This window comes from Schistocerca gregaria, chromosome 10, assembly GCF_023897955.1.
Source record: "Schistocerca gregaria isolate iqSchGreg1 chromosome 10, iqSchGreg1.2, whole genome shotgun sequence".
NCBI lineage: Eukaryota > Metazoa > Arthropoda > Insecta > Orthoptera > Acrididae > Schistocerca > Schistocerca gregaria.
Window position 1 is genome coordinate 130,604,975 of NC_064929.1, and position 20,948 is coordinate 130,625,922.

The 20,948-nt window shown below is 45.2% G+C and overlaps 1 protein-coding gene, 1 non-coding gene and 1 pseudogene across 2 annotated transcripts in view; 1 reads left to right on the forward strand and 2 right to left on the reverse strand.

Annotated features, from left to right (window-relative positions):
• The window catches only part of LOC126293211 (proton-associated sugar transporter A-like), a 476,357-nt gene that overhangs the window by 142,890 nt on the left and 312,519 nt on the right, over positions 1-20,948 (reverse strand). The gene's annotated exons all lie outside the window — the stretch shown is intronic.
• Positions 550-624, reverse strand: Trnas-gga (transfer RNA serine (anticodon GGA)). The gene has a single exon. It is a non-coding gene; the product is annotated as a tRNA-Ser (tRNA).
• On the forward strand, positions 9,725-9,842 carry LOC126293789 (5S ribosomal RNA; annotated as a pseudogene).

Here is a 20,948-nt window from a genome sequence, read left to right on the forward strand (position 1 = left end):
TCTACCATCTGAGCTACCGAAGCACGACTCACGCCCGGTACTCACAGCTTTACTTCTGCCAGTATCCGTCTCCTACCTTCCAAACTTTACAGAAGCTCTCCTGCGAACCTTGCAGAACTAGCACTCCTGAAAGAAAGGATATTGCGGAGACATGGCTTAGCCACAGCCTGGGGGATGTTTCCAGAATGAGATTTTCACTCTGCAGCGGAGTGTGCGCTGATATGAAACTTCCTGGCAGATTAAAACTGTGTGCCCGACCGAGACTCGAACTCGGGACCTTTGCCTTTCGCGGGCAAGTGCTCTACCATCTGAGCTACCGAAGCACGACTCACGCCCGGTACTCACAGCTTTACTTCTGCCAGTATCCGTCTCCTACCTTCCAAACTTTACAGAAGCTCTCCTGCGAACCTTGCAGAACTAGCACTCCTGAAAGAAAGGATATTGCGGAGACATGGCTTAGCCACAGCCTGGGGGATGTTTCCAGAATGAGATTTTCACTCTGCAGCGGAGTGTGCGCTGATATGAAAATTCCTGGCATATTAAAACTGTGTGCCCGACCGAGACTCGAACTCGGGACCTTTGCCTTTCCCGGGCAAGTGCTCTACCAACTGAGCTACCGAAGCACGACTCACGTCCGGTACTCACAGCTTTACTTCTGCCAGTATCCGTCTCCTACCTTCCAAACTTTACAGAAGCTCTTCTGCGAAACTTGCAGAACTAGCACTCCTGAAAGAAAGGATACTGCGGAGACATGGCTTAGCCACAGCCTGGGGGATGTTTGCATTTAAGTTCTTTATTTTAAAGAACTTGAATACCATCACGACTGTGTGTACTGAAATATTATAAAGGTCGCTGTTTTTCCTTGAAAACTGTTCTTAAAATTTTTACGTAATAATATGATTTTTACGTTACTTACATTGCTAATAAACAAAAATAATGCTCAGCATACCGCATTTATTAATGTTGTCGTAAAAAGCGGGGAAAGGCAACGAAAACGTTCAGACTGCTAATAAGGGATTGTAAGGGGTCCACTGAATTTCTTATATAGGAGGGTGCACCCACTGTTAATGCCTCAGAATTTTTTATGTGAAAACTCCTGCAGGTTTCTAAATAAAAGGAACGTTATTAATATTCTGTATCTTTATTCTTAAGTCAACATATTTATTTCTCACCATAGTCACCCTGGCAACGAAGACGTTTTTCCCAACACGAGACAAGTTTGTTATTTGACTGTGTTGACAGAGCCGCAACTTCACCTCCGCTTGAAGCGCTTCATCACTGTCAAAGTGAAGTCCTCGAAAGCGTTCTTTAAGTTTTGGAAACAGATGAAAACAGGGTGGAGCCAAGTCGAAACTGCATGCAGGCAGTCGTCTTAGCTTGTCTGCAGATGACGCTGTCGTTTATCGTCTAGTAAAGTCATCAGAAGATCAAAAAATATTACAAAACGATTTAAAAAAGATACCTATGTGGTGCAAAAATTACAATTAGCCCTAAATAATGAAAAGTGTGAGGTCATCCACATGGATGCTAAAAGAAATCAGTTATACTTCAGTTACGCTACTGGCCATTAAAATTGCTACACCAAGAAGAAATGCAGATGATAAACACGTATTCATTGGGCAAATATATTATACTAGAACTGACATATCATTACATTTTCACGCAATTTGGGTGCATAGATCCTAAGATATCAGTACCCAGAACAACCACCTCTGGCCGTAATAACGGCCTCCATACGCCTGGGCATTGAGGCAAACAGAGCTTGGATGGCGTGTACAGGTACAGCTGCCCATGTAGCTTCAACACGATACCACAGTTCATCAAGAGTAGTGAATGGCGTATTGTGACGAGCCAGTTGATCCCTCAATTGGTGAGGGATATGGAGAAGGTGCTGGCCAGCGCAGCTGTCGAACATTTCTGTATCGAGAAAGGCCCGTACACTACCTGCAACGTGCGGTCGTGCATTATCCTGCTGAAATGTAGGGTTTCGCAGGGATCGAATGAAGGGTAGAGCCGCGGGTCGTAACACATCTCAAATGTAAGGTCCACTCTTCAAAGTGCCGTCAATGCGAACAGGAGGTGACCGAGACGTATAACGAATGGCACCCCATACCATCACGCCAGGTGATACGCCAGTACGGCGATGACGAATACACGCTTCCAATGTGCGTTCACCACGATGTCGCCATCATGATGCTGTAAACAGTACCTGGATTCATCCGAAAAAATGACCTTTTGCCATTCGTGCACCCAGGTTCGTCGCTGAGTACACCATCGCAGGCGCTCCTGTCTCTGATGCAGCATCAAGTTTAACCGAAGCCTTGGTCTCCGAGGTGATAATCTGTGCTGCTGCAAACGTCGTCGAAATGTTCGTGCAGATGGTCGTTGTCTTGCAAACGTCCGCGTCTATTGACTCAGGGATCGAGACGTGGCTGCACGATCCGTTACAGCCATGCACATAAGATACATGTCATCTCGACTGCTAGTGATACGAGGCCGTTGGGATCCTGCACAACGTTCCGTATTACCCTCAACGATTCACCAGGCAACGCCGGTCAACTGCTGCTTGTGTCTGAGAAATCGGTTGGAAACTTTCCTCATGTCAGCACGTTGTAGGTGTCGCCACCGGCGCCGATCTTGTGTGAATGTCTGAAAAGCTAATCATTTGCATATCACTGCATCTTGTTCCTGTCGTTTAAATTTCGCGCCTGTAGCATGTCATCGTCGTTGTGTAGCAATTTTAATGGCCAGTAGTGTACATGATAAGTTACTTCTAAAGGCCGTAAATTCAACTAAACACCTAGGAATTACAGATGCGAAAGACCTAAATGAGAAAGAACACATAGAAAATGTTGTGGCTAATGCAGATCAAAGACTGCGTTTTATTGGCAGAACACTTAGATAGTGTAACCGATCTCTTTAAGAGACTGCCTACACTACGTTTCTCTCGTTTGGAGTACACTCTTAGAAGTAGATACCTTAGGGGTTGCGAAGCAACTCAAATCGCTTGATACGGGCAAGTCTTCAGCTCCAGATTGTCTACCGATTAGGTTCCTTTCAGATTACGCTGATACAATAGCTCCCTACTTAGCACTCATATACAACCGCTCGCTCACCGATAGATCTGTACCTATAGATTGGAAAATTGCGCAGGTCGCACCAGTCTTTAAGAAGGGTAGTAGGAGTAATCCATCGAACTACAGACCTATATCATTGACGTCCGTTTGCAGTAGGGTTTTGGAGCATATACTGTGTTCAAACATTATGAATCACCTCGAAGTGAACGATCTATTGACAAGTAATCATCATGGCTTCGGAAAACATCGCTCTTGTGCAACACAGCTAGCTCTTTATTCGCACGAAGTAATGGCCGCTATCGACAGGGGATCTCTAGTTGATTCCGTATTTCTAGATTTCCGGAAAGCTTTTTACACCGTTCCTCACAAGCGACTTCTAATCAAGCTGCGGAGCTATGGGGTATCGTCTCAGTTGTGCTACTGGATTCGTGATTTCCTGTCAGGAAGGTCGCAGTTCGTAGTAATAGACGGCAAATCATCGAGTAAAACTGAAGTAATATCAGGTGTTCCCCAGGGAAGCGTCCTGGGAGCTCTGCTGTTCCTGATCTATATAAATGACCTGGGTGACAATCTGAGCAGTTCTCTTAGGTTATTCTCAGATGATGCTGTAATTTACCGTCTAGTAAAGTCATCCGAAGACCAGTATCAGTTGCAAAGCGATTTAGAAAAGATTGCTGTATGGTGTGTCAGGTGGCAGTTGACGCTAAATAACGAAAAGTGTGAGGTGATCCACATGAGTTCCAAAAGAAATCCGTTGGAATTCGATTACTCGATAAATAAGACAATTCTCAAGGCTGTCAATTCAACTAAGTACCTGGGTGTTAAAATTACGAACAACTTCAGTTGGAAGGACCACATAGATAATATTGTGGGGAAGGCGAGCCAAAGGTTGCGTTTCATTGGCAGGACACTTAGAAGATGCAACAAGTCCACGAAAGAGACAGCTTACACTACACTCGTTCGGCCTCTGTTATAGTATTGCTGCGCGGTGTGGGATCCTTACCAGGTGGGATTGACGGAGGACATCGAAAGGGTGCAAAAAAGGGCAGCTCGTTTTGTATTATCACGTAATAGGGGAGAGAGTGTGGCAGATATGATACGCGAGTTGGGATGGAAGTCATTAAAGCAAAGACGTTTTTCGTCGCGGTGAGATCTATTTACGAAGTTTCAGTCACCAACTTTCTCTTCTGAATGCGAAAATATTTTGTTGAGCCCAACCTACATAGGTAGGAATGATCATCAAAATAAAATAAGAGAAATCAGAGTTCGAACAGAAAGGTTTAGGTGCTCGTTTTTCCCGCGCGCTGTTCGGGAGTGGAATAGTAGAGACATAGTATGATTGTTGTTCGATGAACCCTCTGCCTAGCACTTAAATGTGAATTGCAGAGTAGTCATGTAGATGTAGATGTAGGCCTGACGGAGTACATCGAGGAAGTTCAGAGAAGGGCAGCACGTTTTTTATTATTTCGAAATAGGTGAGTGAATGTCACGAACTTTCTTTACCGACTGCGAAAATATTTTGTGACTCCGACCTATATAGGGAGAAACCATCATCATCATAGAATAAAGGATATCAGAGCTCACACGGAAAGATATAGGTGTTCGTTTTTTCCGAGATTGTAATAATAGAGAATTATTGTGAACATGGTTCGATGAACGCTCTGCCAGACACGTAAGTGTGGTTTGCAGAATATTCATGCATATATGGGAGACAGGCAAAATAATGTGAACACCTGTACTTACTTCGGAATGGTTTATTTATAAAGCAGTTAATAATGTGAACACCTGTACTTACTTGGAAATGGTTTATTTATAAAGGAGTTAATAATGTGAACACCTGTACTTACTTGGGAATGGTTTATTTATAAAGGAGTTAATAATGTGAACACCTGTACTTACTTGGAAATGGTTTATTTATAAAGGAGTTAATAATGTGAACACCTGTACTTACTTGGGAATGGTTTATTTATAAAGGAGTTGGACCCCCATTTGCCCGTAATACAGTTGCAGTTCTTCTTGGAATAAAAAAGCACTGCGTCTTCACGCCACGAGTGGCCTACCGGGACCATCCGACCGCCGTGTCATCCTCAGTGGAGGATGCGGATAGGAGGGGCGTGGGGTCAGCACACCGCTCTCCGAGTCGTTATGATGGTATTCTTGACCAAAGCCGCTACTATTCGGTCCAGTAGCTCCTCAATTGGCATCCCGAAAAATTGGAAACTGTGCATGGCGGCCTGGATGGTCACCCACCCAAGTGCCGACCACGCCCGACTGTACTTAATTTCTGTGATCTCATGGGAACCGGTGAATCCACTATGGCAAGGCCGTTGCCATTCTTCTTGGAATACTGACATATAATGATTGTGTAGTCTCCAGTGGAATGTTATGCCACTCTTTGATCAGAACCTTTTCTAACTCCAGTAGTGAAGAGGAGGCGGTTATCTACTCCAGTCTACTCTCCCAATACCACCCACGACAGATCCATAATGTCCGTCCAAACAGGCCTCGAAACCCCAATGGTAGGGACGGACCGCAGTGTCATCCTCCACCGATAGTCGTTACCAGATACAGAAACATTGGGGCATGTGGCCAGAACACCACTCTGCTGGCCGTTATCAGTTGTCGTGACCGGAGCCGCTACTTCTCAATCGCGTAGCCCCTCAACTGGACTCCAGAGTGCCGAGTATACCCCGCTTGCGAACAGCACTCGGCAGACCCGGACGGCTTGTGCTTGCCGAGCCCGACACGCTTAACTTCGGTGGTCTGACGGAAACCAGTGTTCGGACACATTTGAGGTGTACTACTAACCTACCAAGTCTCACCCCAAATTGAATTTCCGTGTCTGTAAGGTCCCCTTGTTAGAAACATTAGGTGTAAGTCTACACGTCCGGAAATATTCATGAAGCTTATTGTGGCTATTTGTCAGATACTCCTCACATTCAGAAAGAAAACATAATTGATCCAACGAATCCATGAATCTATGATTCTAAGGATCATTTCCTGACAAACTGTTCCCACACGGTTCGCATGTAAACATCTTGGGTTCATAGTGTCTGCAACAGCGCCCACACAACACCAAATACACTAAAGGAAAAAAGATCGGAACACTGAGTTGTGCAAAATAAACGAAAGCTGGGAGGGGCTCGTCTATTCAAATTTCGCGCCGGGCGAATAAGAGCGGCGATAGCAGCGCCACTATGAGGATGCAAATCAAGTTTCCAAGGAATACATGCTGTAACGGTGGTGAGCGTTTGTTATCTTTGAGATTGACATGTGAGTTTAAGGCAACAAAGAAGCAATTATCACCACCTGAGTTTGTAATAGGGGTGGGAGAAGTTAGATGTTCCATGTGCGATATTGCAAAAAGACTTGGCAACAATGTAGCCACTGTTAAAGACTGCTGGTAGTGATGTTCATGAGAACATAAGGTCCAAGAATGGCCTCCGGATGGCCATGTGGCACTACCAAGAGAGAAGACTGTCGTGTTCAGTTTATGGCTTTGGCGATTCGTACTGTATCTGCAGCAGAAATCTGAGCAGCAGCTGGCTCCAAAATGACCCAAAGAACTGTTACAAATCGAAGATAGCTTTGAGCCAGATGCCTCATAGCGTGCATTCAATTGACCCCAAACCACCAACATTTGAGACTTCAGCAATGACTGGAGGGCAGGTTGGAGGTCTCTTGTGTTTTCTGGTAAAAGCTGGTACTGCCTTGGTGCCAGTGATGGTCAAGTGTTGATTGGGAGGAGGCGAGTTGAGAGCCTGCAACCAATATGTCTGCATGCTAGACGCACTGGACCAGCACCAGGACTTACAGTCAGGGTGCGATTTTGTATGACAGCAGGAGCACTCTCGTGGTTATCCCATGCACCCTGAGTGCAAATTTATACCTCTGGTGATTTGACCTGTTATGCTGGCATTCTAGAGCAGCACTCGAGGGGGTGGTTTCCAACAGGATAATGCTCGGTGGTTTCCAAGAGGATAACGCTCGGTGGTTTCCAAGACGATAACGCTTGTCCACATTCCACTGTTGTAGCCCAACATGGTCTGCAGACTGTCGACATGTTGGCTTGTGCTGCTCGATCACCAGATATGTCTCCAATCGAGCACATACGGGACAGCATCAGATGACATCTGCAGCATCATCCACTGACAGCGTTAACCATCCCTGTATTGACAGACCAAGTGGGACAGGCCTGAAACTGCATACCAAAGCCTGACATCTGGCACCTGTACAACGTAATATATGCACATTTGGATACTTGCATTCAACATTCTTGCGGTTTCACCTGTTGTTAATGTACAAGAATTTCACATTTGCAACAGCTTATCTTGGGCTTTATTAGCCAGTGATCTTATAATTTTAGTCGGTTGATTATTAGAGAGACATATGTATTGCCGAAATTTCATTACACTACATTAATTATTATTATTTTTTGTTGTTGCGATTTTTTCCCGTCAGTCTACAGCCCTATACTGTATCTTTCCGCCATTTTGCCCATCGGTTCGGTACGGTACAGGTTGTTTACTGCCATACGCGTTTCGCTTCCTTTATTCCTGATGATGCTTCATATATAAAACGTGTATGGGAATAAACTGCCTTCAATTAGTTGCATAGACGGGACACATTTCCAAGAGCCCAAAAATTGTTTAAGAGAGTGTCGGAGAATAAGAAGATGCACAGAATGTGGTTGTAGTTCGCTCCTAGAGATCCAAATGATGAAATAGCCTACTTCCTTATATGATACATCAACGATTTGGTTCATAAAAACAAAATTTAAAAAATCGCCTTCTGGAAAGTGTGTGGCGAGTGTAGCCATAGAAGCTCGTCGTAGTTTGTAACATGCATCCGATGAATCAAAATGTTTCATATATTGAGTTATAGTCTGAAAATATTATGGCAGTAACGTTTCATCTCTGCCTACTGTTGTTAACGATTCGATCGCAGATAAATACTTGTGACAAGCTAAATCATAAAGAAAATTGCTGCTAGTCTCATTCGCAGTAATTTATGTTGTGGTCTTAAAATCATGTCCGACCACACTCTCGGTAATCGCTACGTATTCCGAAAAAAAATTGGTGTATTATTTGTGACGAGTGTAAATGTCATTCTCATTTGTTTCACGCACAGTAATTTTATCTTTCATTTCTTGAACATATGGGAGTCAGGAAATCGGAGATGGTCGTTACTGAGAAAGCGTGCTCTACGCGTAAATTAGAACGAATATTTCAGAAAAATACTTAACTTTGACGATAAACGAAGTCTCAGAATGCGTTGCAAACACGAGGAGGAAAAAAATTATTTTCGCTTCCAGGAGTATACGAACGTATGCCCATTGCCTACGTCCTTTCGCCGCCATACCAACTTCGTTACTGCAGGTTGTATGCTACTGCTAATTTGTTTTATGTAATTCCAGTCGAGAGAGACGCAGACTGAATTCATTGCCAAATGATGCGGGCGTAAGCCGTAAATGCATGAAATTTTGAAACTTTCCTCTATGAGCCTCCACAAAATTCCTTTGGATTGTTACTTAAAACTTTAAACGCGTTTCGATACTTAATGAGTAAACCATTTGCAGAAAAGAGTACGAGAAGTCACTAGTAATTTCAGCCAACACTCATGTAATATACACTATTATCCATTAAAATTACTACTTACGAAGATAACGAGCTACACACGCGAAATTTAACCGACACGAAGAAGATGCAGTGATATGCAAATGATTAGCTTTTCAGAGCATTCACACAAGGTTGGAGCCGGTGGCGACACCTACAACGTGCTGACATGAGGAAAGTTTCGAACCAAATTCTCATACACAAACAGCAGTTGACCGGCGTTGCCTGGTGAAACGTTGTTGTCATGCCTCGTTTAAGGAGGAGAAATGTGTACCATCACGTTTCCGACTTTGATAAAGGTCGGATTGTACCCAATCGCGTGCGAGTGCGGTTTATCGTATCGCGACATTGCTGCTCGCGTTGGTCGAGATGACAGGAATCTTATCCGCATGGCTGTAACGGATCGTGAGGCCACATCTCGATCGCTGAGTCAACAGATGGGGACGATTGCAAAACAACAACCATCTACAAGAACAGTTCCACGACGTTTGCAGCAGCACGGACTATCAGCTGCGGTTACCTTGACGCTCCATCACAGACAGGAGCGCCTGCGATGGTGTATTCAAGGACGAACCTGGGTAGATGAATGACAAAAAGTCATTTTTTCGGATGAATCCACGTTCTGTTTACAGCATCGCGATGGTCTCATCAGGATCTATGCATCCGTGTTTGGCGACATCGCGGTGAACGCACATTGGAAGCGTGTATTCTTCATCTCCATACTGGCATATCACCCAGTGTGATGGTATGGGGTGCCATTGGTTACACGTCTCGGTCACCCTAGTTCGCATTGACGGTACTTTGAACAGTGGACGTTACATTTCAGATGTGTTACGACCCGTGGCTCTACCCGTCATTCGATCCCAGTGAAACCCTACATTTCAGCAGGATAATGCACGACCGCATGTTGCAGGTCCTGTATGGGCCTTTCTGGATACAGAAAATGTTCGACTGCTGCCCTGGTCAGCACATTCTGCTGATCTCTCACCAATTGAAAAATATTTTCCTTAATCGTCGTACTTTTACGCTTTGGGCAACGGCCTTGCCGCGGTGGCTACACCGGTTCTTGTGAGATCACCGAAGTTAAGCGCTGTCGGGCGTGGTCAGCACATGGGTGGGTGACCATCTGGGGCGCCATGCGCTGTTGCCATTTTTCGGGGTGCACTCCGCCTCCTGATGCCAATTGAGGAGCTACTCGACCGAATAGTAGCGGCTTCGGTCAAGAATACCGTCATAACGACCGGGAGAGCGGTGTGCTGACCCCACGCCCCTCCTATCCGCATCCTCCCCTGAGGATGACACGGCGGTCGGATGGTCCCGGTAGGCCACTCGTGGGCTGGAGACGGAGTACTTTTACGTTGTGGTCAACTAATTCGTTTCTGGTCCTTGCATTCATCTTTCCATCAATTTGTAACATTTTTTGCTTTCTGTTGCCATTATCTTCTCTGCTGTTGTCGTGTTTGCCATCTGTACTGGTGCAGCGTACTCTAGTACGGGGCGAACAAAAGACTTGCAGGTGTGAATCCACTGTATGTTTGCGGCGTTCTTCCTCGCTCTCAGCAGGTGGAGAAAGTCAGGTCTGGTTTGAGCTTTCGCTGTGACGTGTTATGCTCTTGAGGAAGGCTGCCGGCTGCAGCTGCAGCCAGAACTTGTTTCACGGCCCGCACACACACGCACACACACACACACACACACACACACACACCACCGGCCGGCCGACCTCCACACAACCAGTTCCGCCTCGCCGTAGGCCTAATCTTTTTTACGCCACGCTCCACCTCGTCTCTTTTTGCAACCGGCCACGACAATAAAGCCGTCGAAAAGATATTTATCGTCTCGCGACCCGTCTCGAAAGAAACACTTTTCATTATGTGAAGTTGTGCGCGTCTTGTTACACGCCCTTTTATTAACGTCGCCGCATTAGCATTCAACAAAGATCGCTCTCCACTGAGGCGTTCCACTAGCGCGACAATTACCCGCTAACAAAGCACAAAATTACAATTAATGTCACTTCTACCTTACACATATGCTGTGTCTTGTAAATTATAGATTGCAGCAATGAGTCGTCCTTTTTAAATTTTATTATGCAGATCTAGATTTCTGCTATAAGCTAGCCATTCTCAATGCTAAGAATACAAGAAGTACATAGTCAGATGATGTTATAAAAAGTTACAAGTAATGGCTTAACTTCAAATGGCTCTGACCCTAGAACTTAGAACTACTTAAACCTAACTAACACAAGGACACCACACACAGCCATGCCCGAGGCAGGATTCGAACCTGCGACCGTAGTGGGCGCGCGGTTCCAGACTGAAGCGCCTAGAACCGCTCGGCAACATCGGCCGGCTGGCTTAACTCATATGGTTTGTATATTACATACCACTAATGTTTTCGTTCAATGCTTGTATGTCCCTGTTGATCGGGGTTGCTTTGCTTTTACAAGGAAAACCAGTTTTAAGGGATAATGAAGTTAGTACCCTCTATATCTATTGCGGAATAGCCAAATTGTACCAACCATGAATCTAACTGACATTTGGCGCCATCTATGAACTCTTTAGTAAAAATGATGAACAATATACTTATTATGTTTTAATAAAAATGGTGCAAATTGCTCTGAGCGCTATGGGACTTAAAATCTGAGTTCATCAGTCCCTAGAAATTAGAACTACTTAAACGTAACTAACCTAAGGACATCACACACATCCATGACCGAGGCAGGATTCGAAACTGCGACCGTAGCAGTCGCGCGGTTCCGGACTGATACGCCTACAACTATTAGGCAACATCGGCCGGCTATGTTTTAATAAAGGGAGATATAATATAAAGATAAAAATAATGAAGCTATATCAACTAATAAGTGTATACAGCACGTGTCGTCTTGTGTCTCATAAATTTTTAAAATGTTTTACCCATCTCACGAACTTAGATGTTTTAGTAATAATAACGGAATCACAAGGAGTGAACATCGAAATTTTATTACTTGCCGGAAAATATGAAGTACGTCGGACTACAATGTAAAGAATTTTACACTACTGGCCATTAAAATTGCTACACCATGAAGATGTGCTACAGACGCGAAATTTAACCGACAGGAAGAAGATGCTGTGATAAGCAAATGATTAGTTTTTCAGAGCATTCACACATGGTTGGCGTCGGTGGCGACACCTACAACGTGCTAAAATGAGGAAAATTTACAACCGATTTCTCATACACAAACAGCAGTTGACCGGCGTTGCCTGACGAAACGTTATGTGATGCCTCGTGTAAGGAGGAGAAGTGCGGACCATCACGTCGGTTTGTTGCGTATCGCGATTGCGGTTTATCGTAGCGCGACATTGCCGCTCGCGTTGGTCCAGATCCAATGACTGTTAGCAGAATATTCGTCATCGCCATACTGGCGTATGACCCGGCGTGATAGTGCCATTGGTTACATGTCTCGGTCACCTCTTGTTCGCATTGATGGCGCTTTGAACAGTGGACGTTACATTTCAGATGTGTCACGACCCGTAGCTCTACCCTTCATTTGATCCCTGCGAAACACTACATTTCAGCAGGATAATGCAGGACCGCATGTTGCAGGACCTGTATGGGCCTTTCTGGATACAGAACATGTTCGACTGCTGCCCTGGCCAGAACATTCTCCAGATCTCTCAGCAATTGAAAACGTCTGGTCAATGGTGGTCGAGCAACTGGCTCATCACATTACGCCAGTCACTACTCTTGATGAACTGTTGTATCGTGTTGAAGCTGAATGGGCAGCTGTACCTGTACAAGCCACCCAAGCTCTGTTTGACGCAATGGCCAGGCGTGTCAAGGCCGTTATTACGGCCAGAGGTGGTTGTTCTGGGTACTGATTTCTCAGGATCTATGGACCCTAATGGCGTGAAAATGTAGTCGCATGTCAGTTCTAGTATAATATACTTGTCCAATGAATACGCGTTTTAGCATTCGCATTTCTTCTTGGTGTAGCAATTTTAATGGCCAGTAGTGTACTTATGATTCATTTTAAGTATTTATCATGCAAATTTGAAGCAGTTTACTTCCCTTGAATTTTACAGACGTAGTTCATGTAGATGGCGCCACATAACCAACCGTTGTGTTCTCCACACAGCCGCAAACAGTAGTATTTAATGAACTGTGGGTGTAGCCCGATCAACAGGCACTTACATGCATTGAACGTAAACATTAATGATATGTAATATAGTAATCGTATGAGTTAAGCCATTACTTGTAACTTTTTATGACATCATGTATGTGCTTCTTGTATTCTTAGCATTGACAATGGCTAGCTTATACCCGAAATCTACATCTGCTTAATAAAATTTAATAAGGACCACTCATTGCTGCTACCTATAATTTACAAGTCAATATAACAGTTACTGAGTGCAACCGCTTTCCGAATGGAAGGTAACCTGATATGTGGTGTCTGTTCTTTCACACATTATACATACAGTATGTGATCAAAAGTATCTAGACACCCCAAAAACATACGTTCTTCAAATTAGATGCATTGTGATGCCGCCTACTGCCAGGTACTCCACATCAACGACGTCAGTACTCATTAGACATCGTGATAGAGCAGAACAGGGCGCTCCCCGAAACTCACTGACTTCGAAAGTGTGGTCAGGTGATTGGGTGTCACTTGCGTCATACTGTACGCGGGATTTCCACACTCCTAAACATCCCTAGGCACGCTGTTTCCGATGTGATAGTGAAGTGGAAACGTGAAGGGACACGTAGAGCACAAAAGCGTACAGGCCGACATCGTATGTTGACTGACAGAGACAGCTGACAGTTGAAGAGGGCCGTAATAGGCAGACATCTGTCCAGACCATCACACAGGAATTCCAAACTGCGTCAGGATCCACCGCAAGTACTGTGACAGTTAGACGGGGGGTGAGAAAACTTGGGTTTCATGACCGAGGAGCTGCAGATAAGCGACATATCACGCCGGCAAAAGCCAAACTATGCTTGATGGAAGGAGCGTAAACATTGAATGATTGAACAGTGGAAAAACGTTGTGTGGAATGACGAATCACGGTACACAATGCGGCGATCCAATGGCAGGGTGTGGGTATGGTGGATGCCCGGTGAACGTCATCTGCCAGCGTGTGAAGTGCCAACAGTAAAATTCGGAGGCGGTGGTGTGGTCGTGTTTTTCATGGAGGGGGCTTGCACCCCTTGTTGTTTGGCCTGGCACTATCACAGCACAGACCTACACTGATGTTTTAAGCATCTTCTTGCTTCCGCACTACATTCGTAGTGCCCCCGCCCAACTGAGATGGTATCTGTTCTTTCGGACATGTGAACTACGAATGTAGTGCGGGACAATACGTTGAGAATGTGGGTTTCGCGGGAGGCGTGACAGAGATAAATCCCTGCAGTCGCGCTATCCTCGGTGGCTCAGATGGATAGAGCGTTTGCCATGTAAGCAGGAGATCCCGGGTTCGAGTCCCGGCCAGGGCACACATTTTCATCTGTACTCAGATGGATAGAGCGTCTGCCATGTAAGCAGGAGATCCCGGGTTCGAGTCCCGGTCGGGGCACACATTTTCATCTGTGCCCGTTGACGTACGTCAACGCCTGTAAGCAGCTAAGGGCGTTCATTTCACTGTAGTTTATTTACAATTTGTACAGCAACCAGACGGCAGTAATAAGAGCCGAGGGGCACGAAAGGGAAGCAGAGAGTGAGTCGGGGTTGTAGTCTATCCCTGATGTTATTCAATCTGTATATTGAGCAAGTATTAAAGGAAAAAGCCGTGCGGTCAAAGGAATTTTGCCACCCTTCGCGCGGCTACCCCCGTCGGAACTTGGAGTCCTCCCTCGGGCATGGGTGTGTGTGTTGTCCTTAGCCTAAGTTAGTTAGATTAAGTAGTGTGTAGGCCTAGAGACCGATGACCTTAGTAGTTTGGTGCCATAGGAACATACCACAAAATTTCCAAAAAGGAAACAAAAGAAAAAGTTGGAGTAGGAATAAAAATCCATGGAGAAGAAATAAAAACTTTGACGTTTGCCGATGACATTGAATTCTGGCACAGACAGCAAAGGACCTGGAAGAGCAGCTGAACGGAATGAACGGTGACTTGAAAGGAGGATATAAGATGAACATCAACCAAAGCAAAACGAGGATAATGGAATGTTGTCGAATTAAATCAGGTGATGGTGAGGGAATTAGAAATGAGACACATAAAGTGTTTGTTATTTGGGGAGCAAAATAAGTGATGATGGTCGAAGTAGAGAGGGTATAAAATGTAGACTGACAATGCAAGGAAAGCGTTAACATCGAGTATAGATTTAAGTGTCAGCAAATTTCTAGATTGAAATTTTCACTCTACAGCGGAGTGTGCGCTGATATGAAACTTCCGGGCAGGTTAAAACTGTGTGCCGGACCGAGACTCGAACTCGGGACCTTTGCCTTTCGCGGGCAAAGGTCCCGAGTGTGAGTCTCGGTCCGGCACACATTTTTAATCTGACAGGAAGTTTCATGTCAGCAAGTTGTTCTGAAAGTATTTCTTTGGAGTGTAGCCCTGTATGGAACTGAAATGTGGACGATAAATAGTTTAGACAAGAAGAGAATAGAAGCTTTAGAAATGTGGTGCTACAGAAAAATGCCGGAGAGTAAACGGGCAGACCAAACAACCAATGACGAGGTACTATACGGAATTTAGAAAAAAAATAAATCTATGCAACAACTTGACTAAAAGACGAAATCGGTTGACAGGACACATACTAGGGCATCAAAAATTCTTGAGTTTGGTAATGGAGAGAAATGTGTGTGTGGGAGAGGGGGTTTCAGGGGGGGGGCGGGGGAGGGGGGGAGAGTGCGGAGATTAAAATTGTTCGAAAATATCGAGGGATGAATACAGTAGGCGTATTCCGAAGGATTTGGGTTTCAGTAGTTGTTCGGAGACAAAGAGGCTTGAACATGATAGAGCAGCAAGGAATGCTTGCGTCAAACCAGTCTTTGGACTGCAGACCTCGATACCAGTAGCAGGTGGTCCAAATTGCATTCGCAATTTAGGGGTGCAGTAGACAGCTGACACGGTGCTTCTGAACTCTGGAAAACTCATACAGTTCCAGGCCGACGCCTTGTAAAGCAAATAAATCGCAAACTCGCTTCGAAAGAAGCAATTTCCGCTACGTGAAGTCGCGCACGCCTTGTTACACGACTTTATTTATTTCACCTTATTCGCTCTCCACTGAGGCTATCCAGCCTCCCAACGATTGCCCACTACCCACACAGAAAATTGCCGTTCACGTTTGAGGACTTAATGCAGAAGTAGCCACTCGTAACTTTATTTATTGCTGGTTGGAGGTGGTTCACATTACTCACGTAAAGGGCAACACACACATATTGCGTCACACGTTAAGGGAGACGGAGGGGGGGGTGGAGAGTTTTGACGATTTGTAAGCATCGCGACGTTACATGTATACAAACACGACAAAACTGTGCTTTGTAGTACAACTCTAAACTTCAACTCTTAGGTTAGGTTAGGTTAGTGTTGTTTAACGTCCCGTCGACAACGAGGTCATCAGACACGGAGCGCAAGCTCGGGTTAGGGAAGGATGGGGAAGGAATTCGACCGTGCCCTTGCAAAGGAACCATCCCGGCATTTGCCTGAAACGATTTATGGAAATCACGGAAAACCTAAATCAGGATGGCTGGAGACGGGATTGAACCGTCGTCCTCCCGAATGCGAGTCCAGTGTGCTAACTACTGCACCACCTCGCTTCAACTCTTACCGACAACCTTAAAACGTTAGCAATTCTGCCATTATTATTTACAATCATTTGTTTGCATGACTTTTCGCCTCACCCACAGCCGCCTTTGACACACGTCGAAAGGCCGATACCGCCTTTCAAGCTTCGACAAAGACCGCCACCGCTCTGATTTCGTCTTCCTTGACTTGTTTATATCGTTCAAAATTCAAATGGCTCTAAGCACTATGGTACTTAACATCTGAGGTCATCAGTCCCCCGGGCGGTGGCCGAGCGGTTCTACGCGCTTCAGTTTGGAACCGCGCTGCTGCTACGGTCGCAGGTTCGAATCCTGCCTCGGGCATGGATGTGTGTGATGTCCTTAAGTTAGTTAGGTTTAAGTAGTTCTAAGTCTAGGGGACTGTCCTCTGTTAGAATATTGCTGCGCGGTGTGGGATCCTTACCAGGTGGGATTGACGGAGGACATCGAAAGGGTGCAAAAAAGGGCAGCTCGTTTTGTATTATCACGTTATAGGGGAGAGAGTGTGGCAGATATGATACACGAGTTGGGATGGAAGTCTTTACAGCATAGACGTTTTTCGTCGCGGCGAGACCTTTTTACGAAATTTCAGTCACCAACTTTCTCTTCCGAATGCGAAAATATTTTGTTGAGCCCAACCTACATAGGTAGGAATGATCATCAAAATAAAATAAGAGAAATCAGAGCTCGAACAGAAAGGTTTAGGTGTTCGTTTTTCCCGCTCGCTGTTCGGGAGTGGAATAGTAGAGAGATAGTATGATTGTGGTTCGATGAACCCTCTGCCAAGCACTTAAATGTGAATTGCAGAGTAGTCATGTAGATGTAGATGATGACCTCAGATGTTAAGTTCCATAGCGCTTAGAGCCATTTGAACCATTTTTCATCAGTCTCCTAGACTTAGAACTACCCAAACCTAACTAACCTAAGGACATCACACAGATCTATGCCCGAGGCAGGATTTGAACCTGCGACCGTAGCACCCGCGTGGTTCCGGACTGAAGCGCCTAGAACCACTCGGCCACCACGGCCGGCTTTATATGGTTCAGTAGAAACTTTAATTCCGCTAAGTGACAGACGCGTTTTTCTCGGTTCTACAATTTTGTAATTTTCAATTTATTTAACAAATTTAAAATGAGTGAAAAGAGCGATTTAGGTACGCTTCTATCGCACACCATGTGAAATATACAGTACAGCTTAGGCTGATAAAAATAGACAAAATACACTAGACGAAGTTAACGCCTCCCTCGGCGAAGTTTGGTTCAAATGGCTCTAAGCACTATGGGACTTAACATGTGAGGTCATCAGTCTCCTTAGAACTACTTAACCTAACTAAGGACATCAGACACATCCATGCCCGAGGCAGGAGTCGAACTTACGATCGTAGCAGCAGCGCGGTTCCGCACTGATGCGCCTAGAACCGCTCGGCCACAACGTTGATGGCGAAGTGGATTCGAAAATCAAACAACTTCAATAAAACTGACGAAACAGAAGGCGACACTTATCGATTTTTTCTTCCGAAAGTTTCATCGTCATCAAAACCACCGAAACAGCTAGATCCCGATAAAGTAGAAGCAAGTTTCAGTTTTATATCATTTTAACGTTTCGCTCCCCGTTTCCTGCGGCAAACTGAATAACAGAATAACGCAGTCAGTTTCGTTCAGCTGTTATTGACTACTTACTATAAACTAAAAGTGGTCTCGCGGTTCTAGGCCCGCAGTCCGGAACCGTGCGACTGCTACGGTCGCAGGTTCGAATCCTGCCTCGCGCATGGATGTGTGTGATGTCCTTAGGTTAGTTAGGTTTAAGTAGTTCTAAGTTCTAGGGGACTAATGACCACAGCAGTTGAGTCCCATAGTGCTCAGAGCTATTTGATTTGTAAACCAAAATCAGCAACCGCATCTTTCTGTCTGTCTGTTGGAGGTAATCTCCGATGATACAGGATCGATTTCCATGCATTTCTCACTGTCATCTAGCTGGATTCTTCAGGGTGATATACAGATTGTGTGAAATGCCTTTATTCGACATTTTACGAGGGTAATCCCAAACGTAAGGTTGTAACTCTGTTTGTGTGGCAGTTGGTCAGACTGTTATGAAGAGTGCTCCACGCGCTGTGTAAAAACATGCGCACGCCGCGATGAGGCGCTCAGTCTTGGCTTGGCAGCCGTTGAGAATGGAGCTCCCGTTGGATGTTACCGCCAAGTGCGAATTGGGCGCAGTTATTCGGTTTTGAACGCAAAGGGCACTGCACCGATTGAAATTCATCGCCAATTGACATAAGTGTATGGTTAGTCGTGTATGGATGTCGAAAATGCTCGTAAGTGGTGTAGAGAGTTTGCAGCTGGTCGGACCGAAATTCACGACGAACAAAGGAGCGGGAGACCGTCAATTTCTGAGGAGACAGTGTCGAAGGTTGAGCAAAGCATGCGTGAAGATCGGCGGATCACCCTGGATGATCTCTGCACTTCGGTTCCTGAGGTTTCCCGAAGCACCCGCTCCGCTCACAGAATTTTAACGTAAACATTAAACTACCGGAAGGTGTGCCACGCATGCTGACTGATGACCACATGCGGCAACGAGTTGATGCTGCCCGGGCATTTCTTCACCGCTTTGCAGCCGAACAGGACAACTTTCTGGACTCAAGTTGTCACGGGTGACGAAACCGTGGCATACCACTTTACACCTGAGACCAAGCAACAATCACGCCAGTGGCAGCATCTTCTTCGCCAAAGCCGCGGAAATTGAAAGAAACACAGTCTGCCGGTAAAGTCATGACAACCGGTTTTTGGGATCGGAAAGGGGTATTGTTGGTCGACTTTATGCCCACTGGCACCACAATTAATGCTGGCAGGTACTGTGAGACTTTGAAAAAACTCAAACGGGCAATTCAGAAACGGAGAAGAGGAATGTTGAGCAAGGGCGTACACATTCTCCATGACAACGCTCGCCCACACATCGCTCGGCAAACAGTTGCTCTCCTGCAACACTTTCAGTGGAACATAATCATCCCACCCACCCTATAGTCCTGACTTGGCACCCAGTGACTCTCACCTGATCCCATGTTAAAAGAACATTTGGCCGGAAAGCGATTCAGCTCCGACGACGAGGTGAAAGAAGAGGTTCATAACTTCCTGAAAAGCATGGCGGCGAGATGGTATGAATGGGCCTACAAAAACTGTCACAGCGTCTACAAAAATGCATCGACAGAAATGCTGATTATGTCGAAAAATAGCTAAATGTTCAAGCTGTAAACTGATGTAAACCATTGTAGAAATAAACAAGTCTATATACTTATAAAAAATAGGAGACCTTACTTTTGGGATTACCCTCGTGCGTGCGTGAAGAAACCAAACAGGACATACCAAAAGTCATTAAAGATGTTACTTTGCAATGAAGCGGAAGTTAGCTACCTCAAGCAGTACCTACAACAACCCCCAATCAGAACACTTCCACAAATAAATTTATAGTACAGTGGAAACTCGATTAACCTTCATCTTCGGTACCGTGGTCGTGACGGTTGAGCGAATAGACGGATAACAGAAACACTGTATTCCTCCAAAACATAACCTCAATCAATTATTTTATGTATAGACACATATCAGTCTCACAGTAATATAATAAATTTCGGAGCTAAAACAAAATAAACAAGATCCTAATAGCAAATGAGTCTATTTATTACATGACAAAGACATCCGTACAGTAACTACAAAAGTTGCAAAATACGTAATGTACAGTACTGTGCTGTACTATAAACTTACAGGTGAAATAGATTATCTAGCTTGGAAATAGTCAGTCAATTTCTTCTGCCTTCACTTCCCACTAAAAAGCAAAGCGAACGCGTCACTGCACCTTAGAGCATTCTGTTATTACAGTATAATTATGCTGTTACAGCAGTGACGGTTAACAGGAACTGACGGTTTAAAGAGTGATGGTTAATCGAGTTTTTACTGTACTAGAATCTGACAACGATAACATTCGATCCCCGAGTCAACAGATGGGGTCGTTTGCAAGACAACAACCATCTGCACAAACAGTTCGACGACGTTTGTCAGCAGCATGGACTATCAGCTCGGAGACCGTGTTTGCGGTTACCCTTGATGCTGCATCACAGACACGTGCGCCTGCGATGGTGTACTCGACGACGAACCTGGGTGCAGGAACGGTAAAAACGCCCATTTTTTCGGATGAATCCAGGTTCTGTTTGCAGCATCGTGATGGTCGCATCCGTGTTTGGCGACATCGCGGTGAACGCACATTGGAAGCGTGTGTTCGTTATCGCCACACCGGCGTATCACCCTGCGTGATGTTATGGGGTGCCATTGGTTACACGTCTCGGTCACCTCTTGTTCGCATTGACGCCACTCTTAACTGTGGACGTTACATTTCAGATGTGTTATGACCTGTGGCTATACCATTAATTCGATCCTTACGAAACCCTACATTTCAGCAGGATAATGCACGACCGCATGTTGCAGGTCCTGTACGGTCCTTTCTGGATACAGAAAATGTTCGACTGCTGCC